Genomic DNA, 26,781 nt, shown 5'->3' on the forward strand with positions numbered 1-26,781 from the left:
TTCGATAAGAAAAGAACCGAGTCCTCGGACTCAAATCCCTTTTTGAGAACCGGTACCCGTTATCGAGACCACCATAGTAAAGGAAAAGAGTTGATTCTTTATTCGAATCCCGTCCCGACCAGAAATGCTCCGTGGGACATCACAAGAAATGACGTCACGTAGCTCAGTCATTAGGCGCAGATAGCGAAAGCAGGAAAACAATGGACGGGAAAAAGCGCTCCAAGGTGTAATAAAGTTCAAAACAAAAGCTATAATCCAATGAATAACTGAGAGATTTGAGCAGGGTAAAACACATGACGGACACTTTTACCACCAACCGGAAACATAGCAACCAGGCTAGCAACGCACCTCCTTTACGGCAGCTGTCGCAACCTTCTTAAAACAACCGCAGCACATACATATATATACAACACTGCAGCACATACATATATATACAACATATATGACACCGCAGCACATACATATATATACAACACTGCAGCACATACATATATATACAACATATATGACACTGCAGCACATACATATATATACAACACCGCAGCACATACATATATATACAACATATATGACACCGCAGCACATACATATATATACAACACATCTCCCTTTTTGAACTTTTGTTTTTCTTTCCTTGTAAACGTTACAAAATCACACTGTAGATGTGTTGTCTGTCTAATTATAAATAATGCAGACGAGGCGTGTTGGCTGAGTTCTTGACGTTTACTTTCACAGCGTGCTCATAACCTAACCGTGTGACGACATGCAACAACACTTTTCGGGGCTACCGCGCATGCTCGTCAGTCCCGTTGCATGCTGGGTAGTGTAGTTGTTATATTCCCTGGCAGCTCATAACATTTTTCCCCCTATAAAGAATGTTAACGCAATAAGGTGTATTTCTTTTTTTTAGCTTTAACTTTTCATTTTTAGCATTGTAACCACATTTGCAAACAACTTTTCTCTTCATAGAATTTTCTTTCAATAAAGAAATAAAGTGCAAAAATGTCTAAGCATCATAACAAACAGTTATGTTCCAATAGCAGCAGAAGTGCACTTTTTGGACAGCTGTATTATTTTCAGTTTTGTACCCAAGGGACTGATTTTATTTAACACTATATTATTATTTATACACCTATAGTGATCACAGAGACAGCTTGTTTTTGTGTTACTGTATATATTTGTTTCTCTGAAAAATCCCACTTAATATACTTTTGGTAACAACAGTCAATATTTATTTATTTTATATTATTTTTTTAGGGGTTTAACAGTCAATATTTATTTATTTATTAGATTAAATTGTTTTCTTATATAATAAAATACAGCTTTTGTTAAACCAAATATTGTGTGTTTTTTTTCCATATACAACAACCTATCTGGACTCCATAAGAGAATCGATAAGGAATCGGTTCGATAAGAGGATTCGATAATAGGCTCGAACTCGATAATTCCTTATCAAACATCATCCCTACTCAAAGTAAGCAATGACGGCAATTCCAATCAGCCAAAAATGTGACGTACTGTAGCACGCGAGAATACAGTGTGTCGACATCAGACTACAACATGAACTCAGCATCCTATAAGAGGTCACAACATGCATCGCATGGCTAGAAGTCAAAGTGTAATTATGATGGAGAATGACACACGGCACACTGACAAAGCTTAACCTATTGTTACTATAACAATCTACAAGGTTAATATAGTCTGTACTGCAAAAAGTCAGTGTTCAAAAACAAGACAAAAAAATACAAAAATGAGGGGTATTTTATTTGAACTAAGCAAAATTATCTGCCAATAGAACAAGAACATTTGGCTTGTCAAGACTTTCCAAAACAAGTCAAATTAGCTAACTTCAATGAACCCAAAAATACCTTAAAATAAGTACTGTAATTTCCGGACTATAAGCCGCACCAGCTAAATTTAGGGGAAAATACAGATTGCTCCATATATAGGCCGCACCCTTGTATAAGCCGCAGGGTTTTGATGTGTAATTAGCGTAGTATATAGGGGTTCCTGCTACCACGGAGGGGATTGTCAGGACAGAGATGACTGTTTGGGAACGCAAAGCGTCCCATTTATTAACAATAAATCTTTCAATCATTCAATCAAACTTTCACATCTTTGACATGGCGAACAGCATTCGTGCAGAGTACAAATAATACAACGCTGCAAAGTAATACAAAGTGCTCGCCTGTACGTTATCAAAATAACCAGCCTACCGGTATATGAAAAGTCAGTCTTTAATCATTGTGTCATTGTCTTCCTCCTGCGTACTAAAACCACCGAAATCCTCTTCGTCGGTGTCGGAGAAGAACAGGCCGTATATAAGCCGCACCCTTGTATAAGCCGCAGGGACCAGAACGAGGGGGAAAAGTAGCGGCTTATAGTCCGGAAATTACGGTATATTCTCACTAATAACAAGTGCACTATTCTTGGTAGAAAAAAAAAAAGAGACCTTTTTTGCTCAATATGTTGAAAAATATTCTTAGATGAAGTAAATGCTAGTGCCATTATCTTGACATAATGATATGCGCTCAGCATTACATTTCTTGAAACCAGCAAACTTATACTAAAAACTAGTTTATTGTTCTTAATGGAAAGGCAACAAGGCAACATCTTGTTACTCTCGGGGTCTCCTAGCCGCTCAGGCAAATCACATGGTCTAAAAATGCATTTTTCCATGGATAACATGACATCATCGCACCAAGTGCGTGCTCTTTCAGTCAATTAGTGCGCATATATACAGCCAAAAATGTTTTAACTGTAATTTTGAAGAATTTATCTGAATGTGCATGAACTATTTCTGTTCAAAATTGTTAGAAATGTCAAATGTTTAAATATTAATTGTCAGTTTACTGTACTGTGCCAACTGTACTACTATATGAGTACCTCTTTTCTATTGTTTCATTGAAAATAAAAGAGCAAAGTCCATTTGGCTGTCATCTGTTTTAATTATGAGACACAATTGTGTCAAAGTCAACATTTTTTTTTTATGCTTGAAGTAAGAAATGATGACTTTAAAAAAGTAGTTTTCTACTTGTGAGTGTTGATGACACAACAGTTGATATTCTAGTTTCAAGCATGTTTTACTCAATATAGCTCATCAAATCTCAGCAACAAGCTGTAATATCTTACTGACATCATTTAGGAGCAAAACACTTAAAACAAGTAAAACACTCTAACATCAAATCTGCTTAGTGAGAAGAATGATCTTATCAGACAGAAAATAAGCAAATATCACCCTTATTTGACATATTTCATCTTACTTAGATTTCACTTTTTGCAGTGTGCTTCTCTTTCTTCTCCTCCATTTATCTGTTTTTTTTTTGTATTTCAAGTTATCATTACATATATGTATTGTTGCATTTGAACAATTGTATTGTTGATAATAGAAGTAATTATTAGAGATGTCCGATAATATCGGACTGCCGATATTATCGGCCGATAAATGCTTTAAAATGTAATATCGGAAATTATCGGTATCGGTTTCAAAATTATCGGTATCGGTTTCAAAAAGTAAAACGTATGACTTTTTAAAATGCCGCTGTGTACACGGCCGTAGGGAGAAGTACAGAGCGCCAATAAACCTTAAAGGCACTGCCTTTGCGTGCCGGCTCAACCACATAATATCTACGGCTTTTCACACACACAAGTGAATGCAAGGCACACTTGGTCAACAGCCATACAGGTCACACTGAGGGTGAACGTATAAACAACTTTAACACTGTTACAAATATGCGCCACACTGTGAACCCACACCAAACAAGAATGACAAACACATTTTGGGAGAACATCCGCACCGTAACACAACATAAACACAACATAATAATAATACCTGGGATTTATATAGCGCTTTTCTAAGTACCCAAAGTCGCTTTACATGTTAAAAACCCATCATTTATTCACACCTGGTGGTGGTAAGCTACTTTCGTAGCCACAGCTGCCCTGGGGTAGACTGACGGAACAACAAATACCCAGAACCCCTTGCAGCACTAACTCTTCCGGGACGCTACAATATACACCCCCCGCTAGACCCTACCCCGCCCCTCCCACACCTCAACCCCGCCCCCTCAACCTCCTCATGCTCTCTCAGGGAGAGCATGTCCCAAATTCCAAGCTGCTGTTTTGAGGCATGTTAAAAAAAATAATGCACTTTGTGACTTCAATAATAAATATGGCAGTGCCATGTTGGCATTTTTTTCCATAACTTGAGTTGATTTATTTTGTAAAACCTTGTTACATTGTTTAATGCATCCAGCGGGGCATCACAACAAAATGAGGCATAATAATGTGTTAATTCCATGACTGTATATATCGGTATCGGTTGATATCGGAATCGGTAATTAAGAGTTGGACAATATCGGAATATTGGCAAAAAAGCCATTATCGTACATCTCTAGTTAGCATCATTGATTTTACATGGCCATTTCAACACCTTTAAATTGGTCAGTTAAGACCTCAGTATCCAGTCTGAAAGCCAGAGACAAAGAAAATAAACACACAGACGTAGCAATTTATTGATGACGACAAAGTTATTGACTTCATTTACCATTTATCGTTCGACTCCAAAAGGGACAAGCGGTAGAAAATGGATGGATGGATGGATGGATGGATGAACTTATTAATTTTATTGACAGTCCATGCCTACAATTGTATGAACACTAGGGATGTCCGATAATGGCTTTTTGCCTACATCCGATATTCCGATATTGACCAAACCCTTAATTACCGATACCGATATCAACCGATACCGATATATACAGTCGTGGAATTGACACATTATTATGCCTAATTTGGACAACCAGATATGGTGAAGATAAGGTCCTTTTTTAAAGAAAAATAAAAAATAAAATAAGATAAATAAATTAAAAACATTTGGTCGCGGTATGATGACGTATGCGCGTGACGAAGTCAGAGTAACGGAAGTTATGGTACCCGTAGAATCCTATACAAAAAGCTCTGTTTTCATTTCATAATTCCACAGTATTCTGGACATCTTTTGCAATTTGTTAAATGAACAATGAAGGCTGCAAAGAAGACAGTTGTAGGTGGGATCGGTGTATTAGCAGCGGACTACAGCAACACAACCAGGAGGACTTTGTTGGAGCGCTAGCCGCGCTAGCCACGCTAGCCGCGCTAGCCGCCGACCTCACCTTGACTTCCTACGTCTCCGGGCCGCCAAACGCATCGGGTGAAGTCCTTTGTCCTTCTGCCGATCGCTGGAACGCAGGTGAGCACGGGTGTTGATGAGCAGATGAGGGCTGGCTGGTGTAGGTGGAGAGCTAATGTTTTTAGCATAGCTCTGTGAGGTCCCGTTGCTAAGTTGCTAAGTTAGCTTCAATGGCGTCGTTAGCACAGCATTGTTAACCTTCGCCAGCCTGGAAAGCATTAACCGTGTATTTACATGTCCACGGTTTAATAGTATTGTTGATTTTCTATCTATCCTTCCAGTCAGGGGTTTATTTTTTTGTTTCTGTATGCAGTTAAAGCACGATGCTATCACGTTAGCTCGTAGCTAAAGCATTTCGCCGATGTATTGTCGTGGAGATAAAAGGCACTGAATGTCCATTTCGCGTTCTGGACTCTCATTTTCAAGAGGATATAGTATCCCAGGTGGTTTAAAATACAAATCCGTGATCCACAATAGAAAAAGGAGAGTGTGGAATCCAATGAGCCAGCTTGTACCTAAGTTACGGTCAGAGCGAAAAAAAATATGTATTTCACTGCATTCTAGTCCGTCACTCTAACGTTCCTCATCCACGAATCTTTCATCCTCGCTCAAATTAATGGGGTAATCATCACTTTCTCGGTCCGAATCTCTCTCGCTCCATTGTAAACAACGGGGAATTGTGAGGAATACTAGCTCCTGTGACGTCACGCTACTTCCGCTACAGGCAAGGCTTTTTTATTATCAGCGAGCAAAAGTTGCGAACTTTATCGTCAATTTTCTCTACTAAATCCTTTCAGCAAAAATATGGCAATATCGCGAAATGATCAAGTATGACACATAGAATGGATCTGCTATTCCCGTTTAAATAAAAAAAAAATCATTTCAGTAGGCCTTTAATGTTTCTGTGCATTGTCCCTTCAAATAAAGACTAAACTAAACTAAAGAAAAAAAAAATAATAATAAAAAAAATAAAAAAATAAAATGATACCGATAATAAAAAACTGATACCGATAATTTCCGATATTACATTCTAAAGCAGTGGTCCCCAACCTTTTTGTAGCTGGGGACCGGTCAACGCTTGAAAATTTGTCCCACGGACTGGGGGGGATTTTTTTTTTTTTTTTCATAAAGAAATACAATCATGTGTGCTTACGGACTGTATCCCTGCAGACTGTATTGATCTATATTGACATACACATACACAATATGTATGTATTGTGTTTTTTATGTTGATTTAATTTAATTTTTTTTTTTTTTTTTTTTTTTTTACATTTCTTGCACGGCCAATCGGCCTGCTGGTTGGGGACCACTGTTCTAAAGCATTTATCGGACATCTCTAATGAACACATTTTAATACCTCTGTACATCAAATGTACTGCTTTTTAATGCCATTTGTCGCAAAATCCAATTATTGAATGTCTAATGATTTTTAACGACCCGCAGAAACCCCTGGTTTTGTTTCCGTGCTCAATAATGTTGGGTCCAATTTGTCCCACCAATAATTGTGGGTCAGCAACAGAGGAGGCAGTGGGAATAAACTGTTTGCGGGAAGGGATTGAAATACAGATTTCTCCCTGCTCTGCCGCGTACGACGAAATCAGATGTGAACTTCCGTCATTAAAGTCAACATCTGGCCACAACAGCGAGACTAAAAGGGGCGGGCGTCATGAAGTGTATCAGCCGCCTCGGTCTGCGAGCGTGTCGCCCGCCGCTCTCTCACAATAGCCTATTTGTTCAGTCAATGAGTCGCCCGCTTGTCTTGTTGTGGCACGCTCGTAATGCTCGCCAATTCCATCTGTCTCCGACTGGAGATAACGAGCTGTGGGGGGGGGGGGGGGGGGGGGGGGGCTGTCATGTTTACACGATGAAACGGTAGGCGAGGAGAAGGCGCGTGGAGGCGGAGAAGGGAGTGACAGAGCGGGCCTCCTCGACTTTGTTTTTCTGGTGCCGAGCATATGTATTAATAACGCTGACTTCCTTTCAGGTGGCACAAAAAGACTGGCGACATCTTTTACATCTGAGGGTTCTGTTGCTTGACTCTTCCTATTACAAGTGACACTGCTTACCCTTCCTACAGGACCCACACCCCGCACATTTCAGCAAGCCTTTTTCACCACAGCACAGTCACGAACCAATACTAGGGGGATGTAAGGATATCGACATCTCCAGTACGATATTATCACGGTATTAAGGCCACGGTACGATTAGGGCTGCAACAACTAATCGATTATTAAAATAGTTGCCGATTAATTTAGTCATCGATTCGTTGGATCTATGCTATGCGCATGCGCAGAGTTTTTTTTTTTTTTTTTTTTTTTTTTTTTTTTTTTTTTTTTAAATAAACCTTTATTTTATTTATAAACTGCAACATTTACAAACAGCTGAGAAACAATAATCAAAATACGTATGGTGCCAGTATGCTGTTTTTTTTCCAATAAAATACTGGATAGGATAGAAATGTAGTTTGTCTCTTTTATCCGATTATTAATCGATTAATCGAAGTAATAATCAACAGATTAATCGATTATCAAATTAATCGTTAGTTGCAGCCCTAGGTACGATATTATAAAGTTAAAGTACCAATGATTAGGTGTGGTGAAATTATTCTCTGCATTTGACCCATCACCCTTGATCACCCCCTGGGAGGTGAGGGGAGCAGTGAGCAGCAGCGGTGGCCGCGCCCGAGAATCATTTTGGTGATTCAACCCCCAATTCCAACCCTTGATGCTGAGTGCCAAGCAGGGAGGTAATGGCTCCCATTTTTATAGTCTTTGGTATGAACTCCCAACCTACAGATCTCAGGGCGGACACTCTTACCACCAGGCCACTGAGTATTGTGGTGTATGTCCAAAAAAATAACAAAATACTTAAAAATGCCGTGGTGTGTACAATGAAGTGGCATGGATGTTTAGGGTAGGGTTGTACGGTATACCACTATCATACTTGCCAACCCTCCCGAAAATCTCCTGGGGCAACCATTCTCCCGAATTTCTCCCGATTTCCACCCGTACAACAATATTGGGGGCGGGCTTTAAAGGCACTGCCTATAGCGTCCGCCTTCCCTCCATACAAACAGCGTGCCGGCCAAGTCACATAATATATGCGGCATTTTCACACACACAGGTGAATGCAAAACATACTTGGTCAACAGCCATACAGGTCACACTGAGGGTGGAAATATAAACAACTTTAACACTGTTACAAATATGCGCCACACTGTGAACCCACACCAGACAAGAATGACACACACATTTCGGGAGAACATCCGCACCATAACACAACATACACACAACAGAACAAATACCCAGAACCCCTTGCAGCACTAACTCTTGCGAGACGCTACAATATACACCCCCGCTACCACCATACCCCGCACACCTCAACTCCGCCCCCCTCCCTTCCACCGATACTACACTATACCGATACTATACCTACTCAGTGGCCTAGTGGTTAGAGTGTCCGCCCTGAGATGGGTAGGTTGTGAGTTAAACTCCGGCCGAATCATACTAAAGACTAAAAAAATGGGACCTATTACCTCCCTGCTTGGCACTCAGCATCAAGGCTTGGAATTGGGGGTTGAATCATCAAAAATGATTCCCGGGCGCGGCCACTGCTGCTGCTCACTGCTCCCCTCACCTCCCAGGGGGGTGAACAAGGGTGATGGGTCAAATGCAGAGAATCATTTCGCCACACCTAGTGTGTGTGTGACAATCATTGGCAATTTAACTTTTTAATAATCCCAGATTGTCAGCCCAATCCCATTCAAGAGCAGACAAACATTACATGGAGACAGAACAGGATCAAACAGAACAGGGAGACAGAACAGGATTGCTGACGGGTCTGCCAACTTCCGGCGCCCCTTGTACTGCAAAAAGTCAGTGTTCAAAAACAAGAAAAAAAATAAAAATAAATGAGGGGTATTTTATTTGAACGAAGCAAAATTATCTGCCAATAGAACAAGAACATTTACTAAGAATGCTTTACGGAAATCTTTTATTTATAGATCTGTATCGCTCTGGAATAACCTGCCTCCAATTCTCACCAGCATTGAAAGTAAACAGCTTTTTAAAAGGAGAGTAATATTTTATCCGAGTTTTTCAATTAGTTTGCTCGTTGATGATTTGTTTGGTTTTATATTGTGTAGTTATATTTATATGGTAATTATTATTCTGTGACTGTAAATTGTTTGCTTGTTTTTTTATGGATGCTTTTATTTTATTCTTTTTTTTTTTTTTTTTTAATTCTGTATTGTGTAGTTATAATTATATGCTTTTACTTGTAATTGTATTGAATTGTGGACCCCAGGAAGACTAGTGGCTTGTTGAGGCAACCAGCTCATGGGGATCCTTAATAAAAATCAAAAAAATCAAAAATCAAATCAAATTTGGCTTGTCAAGACTTTCCAAAACAAGTAAAATTAGTTAACCTCAATTAACCCAAAAATATCTTAAAATAAGTATATTCTCACTAATAACAAGTGCACTTTTTTTGGTAGAAAAAAAAAAGAGACCTTTTTGCTCAATATGTTGAAAAATATCCTTAAATGAAGTAAATGCTAGTGCCATTATCTTGACATAATGATATGCACTCGGCATCAGGATTTTTTTTTTCATGCTTAAAGTAAGAAATGATTACCTTAAAAAAGTAGTTTTCTACTTGTGAGTGTTGATGACACAGCTTTGCAACAGTTGATATTCTAGTTTCAAGCATGTTTTACTCAATATAGCTCATCAAATCTCAGCAACAAGCTGTAATATCTTACTGACATCATTTAGGAGCAAAACACTTAAAACAAGTAAAACACTCTAACATCAAATCTGCTTAGTGAGAAGAATGATCTTATCAGACAGAAAATAAGCAAATATCACCCTTATTTGACATATTTCATCTTACTTAGATTTCACTTTTTGCAGTGTACATACGCCAAGGCATCATAAAACTTGTGTACTATTACTATTATTATTATTATTATATTATTATATATTATTATTATTATTACTATTATTATTATATATTACTGTAACTCTTTTTGTGCATTTGAGTGTATAATGCAGTGTTTCCCATAAACTGCCAAGATACCTGTGGCGGTGGGGGCGTGGCTATGGGCGAGGCTATGGGCGTGGTCACCATGACATCATCGAGTAATTTGCATAATTTACTACAATGATATGATTTTCTCTAAAAAGGCTCAAAAAATGTATACTTACTAATTAATAATAACAGTTTTGTTTTAAACGTCCATCCATTTTACAATATAATTACAACACTTTATGTACATATTTATATACAGATTTGAACAATAAGTTATTCACTGAAATATATTTATTAATTGTGGTTCTTACAAAAAATATATCTTCTAAAATATAAAAGCTAAAATGTCTCTTAAAGCTCTGCCCCTTTAATTAGTGCATACTAAATAATTTAACTTGAGCCTACTACTACAAGCATATTATTTACCAGCAACATAAAGTGAAACAGAGGCAGAGGTGTCCTGCCACAGTCAGTAACAAATAAACAGAAAACAGTAGTGGTCAAATACAAATAAGGCAACAAGAGAAGTATCCTACACTTCTCTTTTGTAAAGTAAATCTAAACAGCCTATATGGGCATCTACATCAACTATATCAGGGGTCACCAACCTTTCTGAAAGCAAGAGCTACTTCTTGGGTAGTGATTAATGCGAAGGGCTACCAGTTTGATACACACTTGAATAAATTGCCAGAAATAGCCAATTTGCTCAATTTACCTTTAACTCTATGTTATTATTAATAATTAATGATATTTACACTTAATTGAACGGTTTAAAAGAGGAGAAAACACGAAAAAAATGACAATTACATTTTGAAACATAGTTTATCTTCAATTTCGACTCTTTAAAATTCAAAATTCAACCGAAAAAAAGAAGAGAAAAACTAGCTAATTTGAATCTTTTTGAAAAAATTAAAAAAAGAATTTATGGAACATCATTAGTAATTTTTCCTGATTAAGATTAATTTTAGAATTTTGATGACATGTTTTAAATAGGTTAAAATCCAATCTACAATTTGTTAGAATATATAACAAATTGGACCAAGCTATATTTCTAACAAAGACAAATCATTATTTCTTTTAGATTTTCCAGAACAAAAATTTTAACAGAAATTCAAAAGACTTTGAAATAAGATTAAAATGTGATTCTACAGATTTTCTGGATTTGCCAGAATAATTTTTTTGAATTTTAATCATAATAAGTTTGAAGAAATATTTCACAAATATTCTTTGTCGAAAAAACAGAAGCTAAAATGAAGAATTCAATTAAAATGTATTTATTATTCTTTACAATAAAAAAAAATAATTACTTGAACATTGTCAGAATTGTCAGGAAAGAAGAGGAAGGAATTTAAAAGGTAAAAAGGTATATGTGTTTAAAAATCCTAAAATCATTTTTAAGGTTGTATTTTTTCTCTAAAATTGTCTTTCTGAAAGTTATAAGAAGCAGAGTAAAAAAATTAATTAATTTATTTAAAAAAGTGAAGACCAAGTCTTTAAATTATTTTCTTGGATTTTCAAATTCTATTTGAGTTTTGTCTCTCTTAGAATTAAAAATGTCGGGCAAAGCGAGACCAGCTTGCTAGTAAATAAATCACATTTAAAAAATAGAGGCAGCTCACTGGTAAGTGCTGCTATTTGAGCTATTTTTAGAACAGGCCAGCGGGCTACTCATCTGGTCCTTACGGGCTACCTGGTGCCCGCGGGCACCGCGTTGGTGACCCCTGAACTATATGATTTGCCTGAGAAGCTGGACAGGACAACATTTTTTATTTATTTTTTAATTTGTGGCGGACGTAATACTTTCGCCACAAATAAATGAATGTGTGGGAAACACTGTAATGCCTCTTGAGTGCTGGTAACTATTTTTTTTCCTCTTCAATGGATGCTTTGTTTTAATGGAGGTGAATAAATTGTGGCACTAAAAGAATGTCTCTTCTGAGCTGCAAGAGCCATTTCCATGACAACCAACGGTTCAAAGATTTAGTTTTTTGTTTTATTTTGTTTGAAAAAAAAAAGAAGGGAGACTTTGATGAATAAGTTATGCAACAGGTGCGGCGTGGCTCAGGAGATGGAAGGTGGAACGGCCATCTGCTGTTGGGGAAGGTTGGCGCAGCGGTGGAAGGGATGCTGCTAAATGCTCCTAATGAGTGAGGCTGCCTGCACGCTGTAGCAACAATGGCTCTGGCTTGCATCTTCTTGGAAATGCCTCACACTGTCATTTGCTATTTTTACGACGGAGGCTTTATGAGCCCACTGGCGAGGCTCGTTGTCGTGAACTGCACCGCCTTTTTAATACATTACTGTCTGATTAAAAAAGTGGAGGTTAGTTGAGCACGCAACTGAGAGGAGGTGCTGACTTTGAGGTGTTTGTCCAACCCGCCTCAGGTGTCACTGATGTTTCTTTAATAACATCCAGCCATCTGCTCAGGGGTGTCAACATCTCTTAGCGTGACGCCGAGGCGCGCTAATGGCAACTTGATAAAGCGCGGAGTTGCAGCTCATGTTGCAAAGTCAAAGATGGAAGCGGTTGACTATTCACTCAATTTGCTTCTTGCTCAGCAAAGCCTTTTGTTTTGTCAACCAGGCAGCAAAATAGCACGTCTCTCCAAGCTGCTTCATGTTGTAGCACCGTGCCGATGAATAATAACACGACAGGTACGCTATGGACCTTGTTCAGTGAATCTTACTGAAAGTATTAAGAATAGAGAATAGACTTTTATTTGTCATTATTACAGTGAACAGGTTCAAAGAACAACGAAACTGGAGCAGATCCCCTAAGGTGCATACACAATAATTTAGTAATAAAAAAAGATAAAAAATAAGATATGTATCTATATACACTACCGTTCAAAAGTTTGGGGTCACCCAAACTATTTAGTGGAATAGCCTTCATTTCTAAGAACAAGAATAGACTGTCGAGTTTCAGATGAAAGTTCTCTTTTTCTGGCCATTTTGAGCGTTTAATTGAGCCCACAAATGTGATGCTCCAGAAACTCAAATCTGCTCAAAGGAAGGTCAGTTTTGTAGCTTCTGTAACGAGCTAAAGTGTTTTCAGATGTGTGAACATGATTGCACAAGGGTTTTCTAATCATCAATTAGCCTTCTGAGCCAATGAGCAATAGAACACTGGAGTGATAGTTGCTGGAAATGGGCCTCTATACACCTATGTAGATATTGCACCAAAAAGCAGACATTTGCAGCTAGAATAGTCATTTAGCACATTAGCAATGTATAGAGTGTATTTCTGTAAAGTTAAGACTAGTTTAAAGTTATCTTCATTGAAAAGTACAGTGCTTTTCCTTCAAAAATAAGGACATTTACATGTGACCCCAAACTTTCGAACGGTAGTGTAAATGTATATATCCTAGGGGTATAACGGTACACAAAAATGTCGGTTCGTTACGTACCTCGGTTTAGAGGTCACGGTTCGGTACATTTTCGGTACAGTAAGAAAACAACAAAATATACATTTTTGGGTTATTTGTTTACTAAACTTGCAAAATCTTCCACCAAAAATATTTTTCTTAGTGTAATATTTGATGTGAAGTAATGGGAACCTTGGGTAGGTCAATAATTCATAATAACATTGATTTTGATTCAGTATTATGTTTTGAGCAATGACAGTTTGAAAGAAAATAAAACAGCTTTGTTTTATTAGTCAACATTGCAACTTTTTCTAAATGACATTTAACTTTTAAGCTTTTTTATTTCACTTTTGTTATGTTTTTGTTGATTTGAATAGTATTTTTAGAATGTGCCGTGGGCCTTTAAAACATTAGCTGTGGGCCGCAAATGGCCTCCGGGGCACACTTTTGACACCCCTGCTATAGATAATACAAAATTAAATGTGATAAATCTATGGATAAAAAGCAGAGCCTGGCGACGCATGCGCGTTTATCATAACTCTCTCTCTCTCTCTCTCTGTCTCTGTCCCTCCCTCACCAATGCTGCTGTTTGTTTTGTTTTCAACCCCTTCTTAACCCTGAACGTACATTGAAAATACACGCAACCCTAACTCAAAATGCCGGACATTTGAGGCATTTAAGAAACTCCGCCCTGACAGCTCCGCAAAAGAGGACATGTCCGGTGAAAAGAGGACGTATGGTCAGTCTATCGTAGCCCGTTAGCTGCTAGCATGCCGTGTGTTGTGCCTCGGTGTGCATTGTTTACACAACGTGCGTTACGCTACTTAATATGTCCGTGTGGAAACTCGTTCGGTACACCCCCGTACCGAAACGGTTCGATACAAATACACGTACCGTCACACCCCTAATATATCCACACACATGCATATATCCATACATATGCATATATATACGTATACATACGTACATACATATAACATTATTGCACATTATAGTCCGAAAAAATAAAAAGACATGACACATGAGGACATGACGGACACATTGTGCTCACTCAGGCCTGTTTAATGCTACTATGGCTCTTGGGGAAAAACTGTTTTTTAGTCTATTTGTGCCCGCTTTTAGCACCCTATGGCGTGTGCCCGACGCTATTAAGGCCTGCCAAGAACATTTGATTGTCGTCGTTACCAAATTAAAAAAAAAATTCAATAAATAAAACCATGAAGTAAATATGATTATTTTTTTTATTAAACTAAAGTATTTTCTGTATGATTACAACTGCGTTTTAGACTTAGACAAACTTTGATGATCCACAAGGAAAATTGTTCCACACAGTAGCTCAGTTACAAAGGATGGATGTTAGAATAATTATGTATATATTATCACACAACTCTTATGCTTAAGGGCCGTTGCTATAGTTATTATCAATTGTGCTTTTGGTCCTAAATGATCTCAGTAAGATATTACAGCTAGTTGTTGAGATTTTATGACCTATGTTGAGTAAAACAATTAGAATATCAAGTGTTGCAAAGCTGTGTCACCAACACTCACAAGTATAAAACTACTTTTTTAAAGTAATAATTTCTTATTTCAAGCATGAAAAAAATAATCATGACTTTGACACAATTGTGTCTCATATTAAAACAGCCAAATGGACTTTGCTGGTTTATGTTCAATGAAACAATAGAAAACAAGTACTCATATAGTAGTACAGTTGTTATTAGTGAGAATATACTTATTTTAAAGTATTTTTGGGTTCGTTGAGGTCAGCTAATTAGGGACAGAGTCCCTTTGGGACAGAGGACCCTATTGAATTTCTAGCGTTTTATTATTATACCGCCGCCTCTTTGAGCTGTAATTTGACCCCCTTAACATGCTTTAAAACTCACCAAATTGGACACACACATCAGGACTGGCGAAAATTGCGATCTAATCAAAAAACCAAACCCCAAAACTCAAAATTGCGCACTAGCGCCCCCTAGGAAGAAAACACAGACAAAACTGCCTCTAACTCCCAGTAGGAATGTCGTAGAGACATGAAACAAAAACCTCTATGTAGGTCTCACTTAAAACTAGATTTCACATACTGACAACCCCCAGGAAAAATCAACAGGAAGTTTGCAATTCCCCCTTCAAAACAAAAGTTGAGTAAAAACAGTCACCTTTTTTCAAACATTATCTCCTCTGAGCGCGTTTGTCGTGTCGGCTTCAAACTAGCACAGGAGAGAGATTGAACCCTTCTGATTAAAAGTTGATGAAAGAGTTTTAATTACTGCTCCGGTTTGGATTTTATGAGCCCTCAAAGTCGGTCCCGTCCATCGCTGCTTGCAGCTTTAATTTGACTTGTTTTGGAAAGTTTTGACAAGCCAAATTTTCTTGTTCTATTGGCAGATAATTTTGCTCAGTTCAAATAAAATACCCCTAATTTTTGTATTTTTAGGGACCGAGTCCCTTTGGGACAGAGGACCCTATTGAATTTCTAGCGTTTTATTATTATACCGCCGCCTCTTTGAGCTGTAATTTGACCCCCTTAACATGCTTCAAAACTCACCAAATTGGACACACACATCAGGACTGGCGAAAATTGCGATCTAATCAAAAAACCAAACCCCAAAACTCAAAATTGCGCACTAGCGCCCCCTAGGAAGAAAACACAGACAAAACTGCCTCTAACTCCCAGTAGGAATGTCGTAGAGACATGAAACAAAAACCTCTATGTAGGTCTCACTTAAAACTAGATTTCATACACTGACAACCCCCAGCAAAAATCAACAGGAAGTTTGCAATTCCCCCTTCAAAACAAAAGTTGAGTAAAAACAGTCACCTTTTTTCAAACATTATCTCCTCTGAGCGCGTTTGTCGTGTTGGCTTCAAACTAGCACAGGAGAGAGATTGAACCCTTCTGATTAAAAGTTGATGAAAGAGTTTTATTTACTGCTCCGGTTTGGATTTTATGAGCCCTCAAAGTCGGTCCCGTCCATCGCTGCTTGCAGCTTTCATTTGACTTGTTTTGGAAAGTTTTGACAAGCCACATTTTCTTGTTCTATTGGCAGATAATTTTGCTCAGTTCAAATAAAATACCCCTAATTTTTGTATTTTTAGGGACCGAGTCCCTTTGGGACAGAGGACCCTATTGAATTTCTAGCGTTTTATTATTATACCGCCGCCTCTTTGAGCTGTAATTTGACCCCCTTAACATGCTTCAAAACTCACCAAATTGGACACACACATCAGAACTGGCGAAAATTGCGATTTAATCAAAAAACCAAACCCCAAAACTCAAAATTGCGCACTAGCGCCCCCTAGGAAGAAAACACAGACAAAACTGCCTCTAACTCCCAGTAGGAATGTCGTAGAGACATGAAACAAAAACCTCTATGTAGGTCTCACTTAAAACTAGATTTCATATACTGACAACCCCCAGCAAAAATCAACAGGAAGTTTGCAATTCCCCCTTCAAAACAAAAGTTGAGTAAAAACAGTCACCTTTTTTCAAACATTATCTCCTCTGAGAGCGTTTGTCGTGTTGGCTTCAAACTAGCACAGGAGAGAGATTGAACCCTTCTGATTAAAAGTTGATGAAAGAGTTTTATTTACTGCTCCGGTTTGGATTTTATGAGCCCTCAAAGTCGGTCCCGTCCATCGCTGCTTGCAGCTTTAATTTGACTTGTTTTGGAAAGTTTTGACAAGCCAAATTTTTTTGTTCTATTGGCAGATAATTTTGCTTCGTTCAAATAAAATACCCCTAATTTTTTTTTTTTTTTTTTCTTGTTTTTGAACACTGACTTTTTGCAGTGCATGAAGCAAACAATGAAGCCAGGCCGACTGACCGGCAAAGGCAGGCTTAAATAATGTCTCTGATTAGTGCTCGGGGAACAGGTGAGCGTCCCGAACACCAATCAGAGGCAGGTGGAAATAATAAGCAAACATGGTAACTAAAAGCAAACAAGGGTGCACAAAAACAGGAACTATGGGAGTCCAAAACTAACAAAAACATGATCCAGGCCACGGCTCATGACAATGATCATGCAAGCCACGGCACTGCAATAATTAAAGTACAATTAATGACAGTAAATTAGTAACCAACTGACGGTCTTGATATGGGGTCAGTACGCCAGAAGGGGGGGAAAACTATTTCCCTCCTCAATTACTCGCCATTATAACACACGCCGGATAAAACCCATCAAGCACCTTCGTTGTGGGCGCTGATTGCCATTCGGTGCCGTGGCTCTTCCGTCCTAACGACTGCACACCGTGGACCTGCTGCACTGTGACAAGGTAATTAGCCGGGCAGCACGCTATGAGGAAATGAAAATGACACTATGTTAGCGCTGTGCTAATGCACTGCTGGTGTTTTCCGTCGCTGTGCAAGCCTATTGAAGATCAATTAAAAATACAGGAGCTCTCGTCGCTGCCGCCGTGCTTTTGTGTGAGATGTTCCGGCGAACATCATTTATTATTATTACAATGTAGGCCACCTTCACCTTCTATTACAGTGACGGCTGAACGTGAAGACTGCAATGAAAAATTAATTTGATGGCAAATGAAGTGTTCCTGCTCTAGATGATACTTGGATTAATGCTGTGAAGACCGATGGAACAGAAATGCACAACTTTGATTGACTTTGACTACTTTTTGTGTCTATGGCATGCAATTATATTATACAGTTAAAATAATACATAATGTTGGATGTAGAGAACATACAAATCCTTCATTTATTGAATCAAAAACACTGAAATTCCACGACAGAGTGAATTTGCAAACAGCTAAAATGATGCACAAAGCAAACTATAACCTGCTAGCCAAGAATATACAACAATTCTTCTCAAAAAAAGAGGAGAAACATAATCTTAGAGAAAAATTTAATTTTAAACATTTGCATGCACGTACAACACCTTCAGTAATATATTATATAGTAGTCTGTTTATTTCAATTGTTAGTTTTTTTCTTTATTGCCTGTTGAGTAATTTACTTTATTTTATTATTTATTTGTTTTTACCCCATATTTGTTCCCACTACCACACCTTGAATCGGAGTCCTTAATCTCGTTATATGCAAGTATAATGACAATAAAGTCCATTCTATTCGGTTCTATTCTATATCAGTATGTGGAATTAAATTATGGAATGAATTAAGCAAAGCAATCAAACAATGTACTAATATGATCCACTTCAAGAAACTCTTCAAACTTAAAGTGTTTACAAAGTACAAAGAAGAAGAACCATGATACTAGGGCTGCAACAACTAATCGATTAAATCGATTAAAATCGATAGTTGCCGATTAATTTAGTCATCGATTCGTTGGATCTATGCTATGCGCATGCGCAGAGGCTTTAAAAAAAGATAAAAAAATTCATTTATTTTTTATTTTTTCAATAAATCTTTATTTATAAACTGCAACATGTACAAACAGCTGAGAAACAATCATCAAAATAAGTATGGTGCCAGTATGCTGTTTTTTTTTCAATAAAATACTGGAAAGGATAGAAATGTAGTTTGTCTCTTTTATCCGACTTTTAATCAATTAATCGAAGTAATAATCGACAGATTAATCGATTATCAAATTAATCGTTAGTTGCAGCCCTACATGATACACATTCTGAATTTACTTAATCCATCCGTTCATTTTCAAAATAATCTTACTCATCTCACCATATGAAATGTAACTTACTTCACCAATTATTATTTATTTATTTTTATTATGATTACTTATGGAGTAGATTGTGAATAAATTGAGAACAGGAAGAGGAAGTGAACAAAAGTTTTAGCAACTGTTATGTAAAGGAAAAGGGGTAAGATTAAATAAGCTCCGCTTCTTCCTACTCCTTTTCGAACATGTTGAAAAGAGAAACTGGAAATTGTATCATGTTGTATGCATGCATGTATGCATGCATGTTCCAAATAAACTCAAAGTCAATTATGTGAACTGCTAACTGTGGGAGAAAAGTAGAATGAGGTGCAACAAAATATTTGGGGTCTCCAGGGGCCTCATTCAATAATAGTTATGTTATGATCCGTTGCCCGGATTATAGTTTATTTACGTTTTTGATTCACTTGTTGAAGTTCTGTTTCAGCACCCCTGGTTTGTGTCTCCTTGGTTGCTCTGGTTATTCATTGTGTTCACCTGCCTCTGATTAGTGCTCGGGACGTTCGCCCGTTCCAGGGCACTAATCAGAGAGCTACTTAGTCCTGCCTTTTTCGCCTCACTCACGGTGGTGCTTTTGTCAACTCTCATGCAACTGTTACGTATTCCTTGTGTTCCTTGCGCTAAGTTCCGCCTCAGTTTTTCCTGGGTAGCTACCCCGTTAGCTTCCACTGCTATATGCACGTTTGTTTTGTATTGTTTCCCCTGATTTATGCGACTAAATCGTTCTTCTTACCTGCAAGCTGCTTCCTGTCGTTCCGCCGCATCCTGGAAGGACGACCCCCCGGCATCAACATGCCACGACCACGTTACAATAATTACAAGTATAAATGCTACGATAACCAACTGAAATTTGGCATGGTTTGTTGGTAAACGATGTAAATGTGATATTTATCACAATGACGTATACGGATGCTTCGATAACCAACTGAAATGTTTGTATGATTTCTTGGTAAACGACGTAAATACGATAATTACAACAATTGGTTGATGTGGTTATTCATTGCGTTCACCTGCCTCTGATTAGTGTTCCCGGGCACTAATCAGAGAGCTATTCAGTCCTGCCTTTTGGAATAATTATGTATATGTTATCACACAACTCTTATGCTTAAGGGCCGTTGCTATAGTCATTATCAGTTGTGCTGAAGTTGTACTTTTTCTATCTGTGCAAAGCCAGTCTCGTATCAGTGTTTGTTTCCAGAATCGGCCTGCTGACTGCCAAGACCGAACATCGAGTGCCGTGACGCAGACAAAGCAGAGACAGGGCGATATCACGAGCGTCATCACATTTGCATTTCATTAATAGTCATATATTGTGTCTAACTGGAGCTGTTGAGATTACCCCCTTCCTTCAGCGGCAGTTTCAGTGATGTAACCAGGGACCTCCCAAATAAATAGAGGAAGCACGTGGGCTGGACTTTAGAGCCTAGTTTGGATCTGTAACTAGACTACAGCCCAAACGTCTCTCCTCAATTGAGCAAAATTGAACTCTGTCTCTGCATGATTCCTTGCTTTTTGTCTGTTTAATAATGTCATCAGTGTTTGAACCGGACAAGTTCCGGTAACGACGTGGGCGCATGGTGAGCAGGAACTCCGGAGGCCAAAGCGCAGGTAAGACAGGGAATTATTCTCATAAATCAGGCCGGCACAAACAAACACAAGAAAACAAAACAAAAACGAGCGTGCATATAGCACTGGAAGCTAACGGGATAGCTACACAGGAAAACAAAGGCGGAACTTAGCGCAAGAAACACAAGGAATACACGTAACGGTTGCATGAGAGCAAACAAAAATCTAAACTAGTATAAACACATTAGTGTCTAAACAACTAAGATATAGTATTAAAATTAAACATAAAGTGCAGTTGTCCTTTAAATCAGTCTTATGTATGTCTTATATGTAAACACTACAACATTTGTCTTATGCGATCAGCAAATAGTTTTTTTATTTGTTAATTTTTTATAATGCACACTTGCTAAAAGTGCAATTTTAATGTTGAGAATGTGCATTTATTAGACAAAAAAGAATGAAGGTTAGTTATGGCGAGCAGAAAAACTGTTAAAATTTACTCATATGTATTATTTACTACTCAGCCTTCCCCGGTAAGGTCTATTCAGGTGTACTCAAACCTCGGATTCAGGAGGAACAGTGTGGTTTTCGTCCTGGTGGTGGAACTGTGGACCAGCTCTATACTCTGGGCAGGGTCCTTGAGGGTGCATGGGAGTTTGCCCAACCAGTCTACATGTGCTTTGTGGACTTGGAGAAGGCATTCGACCGTGTCTAACTCCCCACAGTCCTGTGGGGAGTGCTCAGAGAGTATGGGGTATCGGACAGTCTGATTGTGGCGGTCCGCTCCCTGTATGATCAGTGCCAGAGCTTGGTCCGCATTGCCGGCAGTAAGTGGGACACGTTTCCAGTGAGGGTTGGACTCCGCCAAGGCTGCCCTTTGTCACCCATTCTGTTCAGAACATTTAATGACAGAATTTCTAGGCGCAGTCAAGGCGTTGAGGGGATCCGGTTTGGTGGATGCAGGATTAGGTCTCTGCTTTTTGCAGATGATGTGGTCCTGATGGCTTCATCTGGCCAGGATCTTCAGCTCTCACTGGATCGGTTTGCAGCCGAGTGTGAAGCGACTGGGATGAGAATCAGCACCTCCAAGTCCGAGTCCACGGTTCTCGCCCGGAAAAGGGTGGAGTGCCATCTCCGGGTTGGGGAGGAGATCTTGCCCCAAGTGGAGGAGTCCAAGTACCTCGGAGTCTTGTTCACGAGTGAGGGAAGAGTGGATCGTGAGATCGACAGGCGGATCGGTGCGGCGTCTTCAGTAATGCGGACGCTGTATCAACCCGTTGTGGTGAAGAAGGAGCTGAGCCGGAAGGCAAAGCTCTCAATTTACCGGTTGATCTACGTTCCCATCCTCACCTATGGTCATGAGCTTTGGGTTATGACCGAAAGGACAAGATCACGGGTACCAGCGGCCGAAATGAGCTTCCTCCTCCGGGTGGCGGGGCTCTCCCTTAGAGATAGGGTGAGAAGCTCTGCCATCCGGGAGGAGCTCAAAGTAAAGCCGCTGCTCCTCCACATGGAGAGGAGCCAGATGAGGTGGTTCGGGCATCTGGTCAGGATGCCACCCGAATGCCTCCCTAGGGAGGTGTTTAGGGCACGTCCAACCGGTAGGAGGCCACGGGGAAGACCCAGGACACGCTGGGACGACTATGTCTCCCGGCTGGCCTGGGAACGCCTCGGGATCCCCCGGGAGGAGCTGGACGAAGTGGCTGGGGAGAGGGAAGTCTGGGCTTCCCTGCTTAGGCTGCTGCCCCCACGACCCGACCTCGGATAAGCGGAAGAAGATGGATGGATGGATTATTTACTACAATACGAAAATGTGTTTCATCCGATTGCTCGATTAATCGAACAAATTAATCGCACGATTCCGTGATTACTAAAATAATAGATTATAATTTATCTTAGATTTGACTCAAATAGTCTTCATGGATTCGTACAAAAACGCTCGACTTCTTACTCACACAAACACAAGCGTTGCGCTCTCGTATCAGACATCCATGGCGCTGAGTTAAAAAAAAATAAAATCAATATGTAATTCAAATAATCAAAGTCAACAGGCAGAAGGCATTTAGATTAATTTGGAGCTGAGTGATGGGCTGTGTGGAGGATATCATTTGCAATATCAATAATGATGAGCGCTCATTATTTCTCCTCCGCACAGGTCCTGAACCCAGCAAAAATCATTATGTGTGTGCGAGGTGGGAGGGGTGAATGAGAATGAAGGGGGCGCTCTTTAAACCTGAAGCCTCCAGGTCTCATGCGCTGATAAAATTCTGAGAGGTCGCGCCGGCAGAAAAGCGCGGCTGCCACTTGGGAAATGTCAATGAAGACAAGGCTACGCTGTCTGCCACCAATCAAAACTGCCATCGCTGGGAGGGGCGAGCCTGTTACCCAACCCACCCGGGTTGTCCGGAACTTTCCCTTTGAAATAAGATGTGTAAGACAGACAGATTCACCTCGAACCATCAATCAAGCAGCCCAGCCCGGTTCCTTCAGTCAGGTCAATGGGTCCTAAAGGGCCCGTTTGCCATTACGGAACAAAAGCGGGCTGGTGTGAGTCACCTGGCTGCCCCAGTCGCCACAATACATCCCATGCACGCTAACCGGAGAAGGCGCCCCATGCAAATATGTCCTCCATCACAACATTAAAGTGTAATCCTGTTTGTTGAAGCAGATTAAAACCAGCGTGACTCTTTATGCATGCACAAACATGCACACTTCCAAACAAAGCAGGCAAGATGGTACACACAAAACTAGCAGGATGGCCCACTTTCTTTCATCCTCTAATTGTATAATAGGCTTTCTCCTTAACCTCCCGACCTTGCAAACTCTGTGGCGGTCTTCGCACAAACTTGTGAATGGCTCTAAAAGCAATTAGTTTATTTTTTTTCCGACATGCTCCCCCCCCCCGGCAGCAAATCCCATCTTTGGCTGATGTGATTTAAGTTGTGATTTAATTCAGGATGTCCTTCAGTCCGTGGACGTCATCTCCGCTCATGTTCAAGCGGGTGTGCTTCCATTCTTTGGCTTGCAAAATAACAACAACCTGTTGTTGAATGTTCTCGTTGGGATTTTCTATAAATTGTCTAAAAAGTTGTTAGAATAAGTATGTATGCTTAAGGGCCGTTGCTATAGTTATTATCAATTGTGCTGAAGTTGTACTTTTTCTATCTGTGCAAAGGGACATTGTCTCTTATCAGTGTTTTCAGACCCTGAATCGGCCTGCTCACTGCCAAGGGTACATCGAGTGCCGTGACGCAGACAGAGCAGAGACAGGGCGATATCACGAGTATCAAGACATTTGCATTTCACTAATAGTCATATATTGTGTCTAACTGGAGCTGTCGAGATTACCCCCTTCCCTTAGCGACAGCTTCAGTGATGTAACCAGGGACCTCCCAAATAAATAGAGGAAGCACGTGGGCTGGACTTTAGAGCCTAGTTTGGATCTGTAACTAGACTACAGCCCAAAAAACTCAGTCTCTGCATGATTCTCTGCTTCTTGTCTGTTTAAGAGATGTTATCAGTGTTTGAACCTGACAGAAGTACAACTCAAAAACATTGTATATTAGAACCAACAGAAGTCTGCAGTGGACATTTGTATTTCGCAAAAGAGGGTTGTTGTTGTTTGTTGTTTTATTTAAAAATGTGCACCTCTCACAAATGTGTGCCGTGAGATACAGTCTGGTGTGCCGTGGGAGATTGTCTAATTTCACCTATTTGGGATAAAATATTCTTTGCAAAGCAGTAATTATAGTCTGCAAATGATGTGTTGTTGAGTGTCGGTGCTGTCTCGAGCTCGGCAGAGTAACCGTGTAATACTCTTCCATATCAGTAGGTGGCAGCCGGTAGCTAATTGCTTTGTAGATGTCGGAAACAGCGGGAGGCAGTGTGCAGGTAAAATTGTGTCTAATGCTTAAACCAAAAATAAACAAAGGGTGAGTGCCCCTAAGAAAAGGCATTGAAGCTTAGGGAAGGCTGTGCAGAACCAAACTAAAACTGAACTGGCTACTGTCAAAACGTGGACCTTGGGGTGTTGTGTTTTCCCGGAATGCAAAGGAAAGTTGGCGCGGGCAAGGCGTGAAGGTAAGGACATGTTTATTTTTACACTAACAAAAAGAACAAACGAAAAGCGCGCACAAGGCGGAAGTACAAAAACTTGGTTAATGAAACAAAAACTTGCACAAAGGCAAAAACTATAAACATGAAATATACAACACTTACTGTGGCATGAAAAAACGTGCAGGGAACAATGGCTTGGAATGAAAGGTAGCAGAGGTAGTGAGGATAATGTCACCAGGACGATCAACAGAAAAAGACAGGTTTAAATAACAGTGGCATGATTAGTGACAGGTGTGTGAGTTCAAATGGATCAGGTGCGTGACATGAGGACAGGTGAAAACTAATGGTCGCAATGGTGACAAAACAAACCAGAGTGCACAAAGAGTCCAAAAACCAAACCTGAACATAACCAAAACAAAACATGATCACACAGACATGACAGCTACAAAGTAAACAAAAACAGAATGCTGGACGACAGCAAAGACTTACTGTGGAGCAAAGACGGCGTCCACAAAGTACATCCGAACATGACATGACGATCAACAATGTCCCCACAAAGAAGGATAAAAACAACTGAAATATTCTTGAGTGCTAAAACAAAGTAGATGCGGGAAATATCGCTCAAAGGAAGACATGAAACTGCGACAGGAAAATACCCAAAAAAGAGAAAAAGCCACCAAAATAGAAGTGCAAGACAAGAAGTAAAACACTACACACAGGAAAACAGCAAAAAGTCCAAATAAGTCAGGGTGTGATGTGACAGGTGGTGACAGTACACCTACTTTGAGACAAGAGCTATAGTGATGCATGCTTGGTTATGCTTTCAAGTCATATCCAACAATTGCGACAACAACTTTTTACTGTCAACTGAGTGGTGTGCCTCTGCATTTTTTCAACGCAAAAAATGTGCCTTGGCTCTAAAAAGGTTGAAAAACACTGCTCCAGGGAATATACCCGGTCCACCTTGGAATAGAGTGTAGTTATTTACCCTCACCACTTCACTTATTGCGGTCTCAGTTAGGGGTGTCCCGATCCATGGTTATATCGGATATTGGTCCGATATCAGCAAAAAAAAAACCAGAGTGTCTGTTTACAGTTTATGGGTTATACTTGTATGGCGCTTTTCTACCTTCAAGGTACTCAAAGTGCTTTGATATTATTTCCACATTCACACATTCACACACACATTCACACACTGATGGCGGGAGCTGCCATGCAAGGCCCTAACCACGACCCATCAGGAGCAAGGGTGAAGTGTCTTGCTCAGGGACACAACGGACGTGACTAGGTTGGTAGAAGGTGGGAATCGAACCAGGAACCCCCAGGTTGCTAGCACGGCCACTCTCTCAACGGCGCCACGACGTTTACAGGTGTTACTGACCACAGAAGGTCTTATCTTTGTCCATGTCATGTCAGATGAAACAAAAATGGAGCTGTTTGGCCACAATACCCAGCAATATGTTTGTAGGAGAAAAGGTGAGGCCTTTAATCCCAGGAACACCACTCCTACCGTCAAGCATGGTGGTGGTAGTATTATGCTCTGGACCTGTTTTGCTGCCAATGGAACTGCTGCTTTACAGAGAGTAAATGGGACAATGAAAAAGGAGGATTACCTCCAAATTCTTCAGGACAACCATCAGCCCGGAGGTTGGGTCTTGGGCGCAGTTGGGTGTTCCAACAGGACAATGACCCCAAACACACGTCAAAAGTGGTAAAGGAATGGCTAAATCAGGCTAGAATGAAGGTTTTAGAATGGCCTTCCCAAAGTCCTGACTTAAACGTGTGGACAATGCTGAAGAAACAAGTCCATGTCAGAAACCCAACAAATGTAGCTGAACTGCACCAATTTTGTCAAGAGGAGTGGTCAAGTGGTCAAGCAGAAGCTTGTGGATGGCTACCAAAAGCGCCTTATTGCAGTGAAACTTGCCAAGGCACATGTAAGCAAATATTAA

General features: G+C 39.8%; 1 protein-coding gene across 5 annotated transcripts in view; it reads right to left on the reverse strand.

Annotated features, from left to right (window-relative positions):
* LOC133631183 (receptor-type tyrosine-protein phosphatase mu-like) overlaps window positions 1-26,781 on the reverse strand; it is a 578,559-nt gene that overhangs the window by 424,581 nt on the left and 127,197 nt on the right. The gene's annotated exons all lie outside the window — the stretch shown is intronic.

The sequence above is a fragment of the Entelurus aequoreus genome, linkage group LG16 (genome assembly GCF_033978785.1).
Source record: "Entelurus aequoreus isolate RoL-2023_Sb linkage group LG16, RoL_Eaeq_v1.1, whole genome shotgun sequence".
In the NCBI taxonomy this organism is placed as follows: domain Eukaryota; kingdom Metazoa; phylum Chordata; class Actinopteri; order Syngnathiformes; family Syngnathidae; genus Entelurus; species Entelurus aequoreus.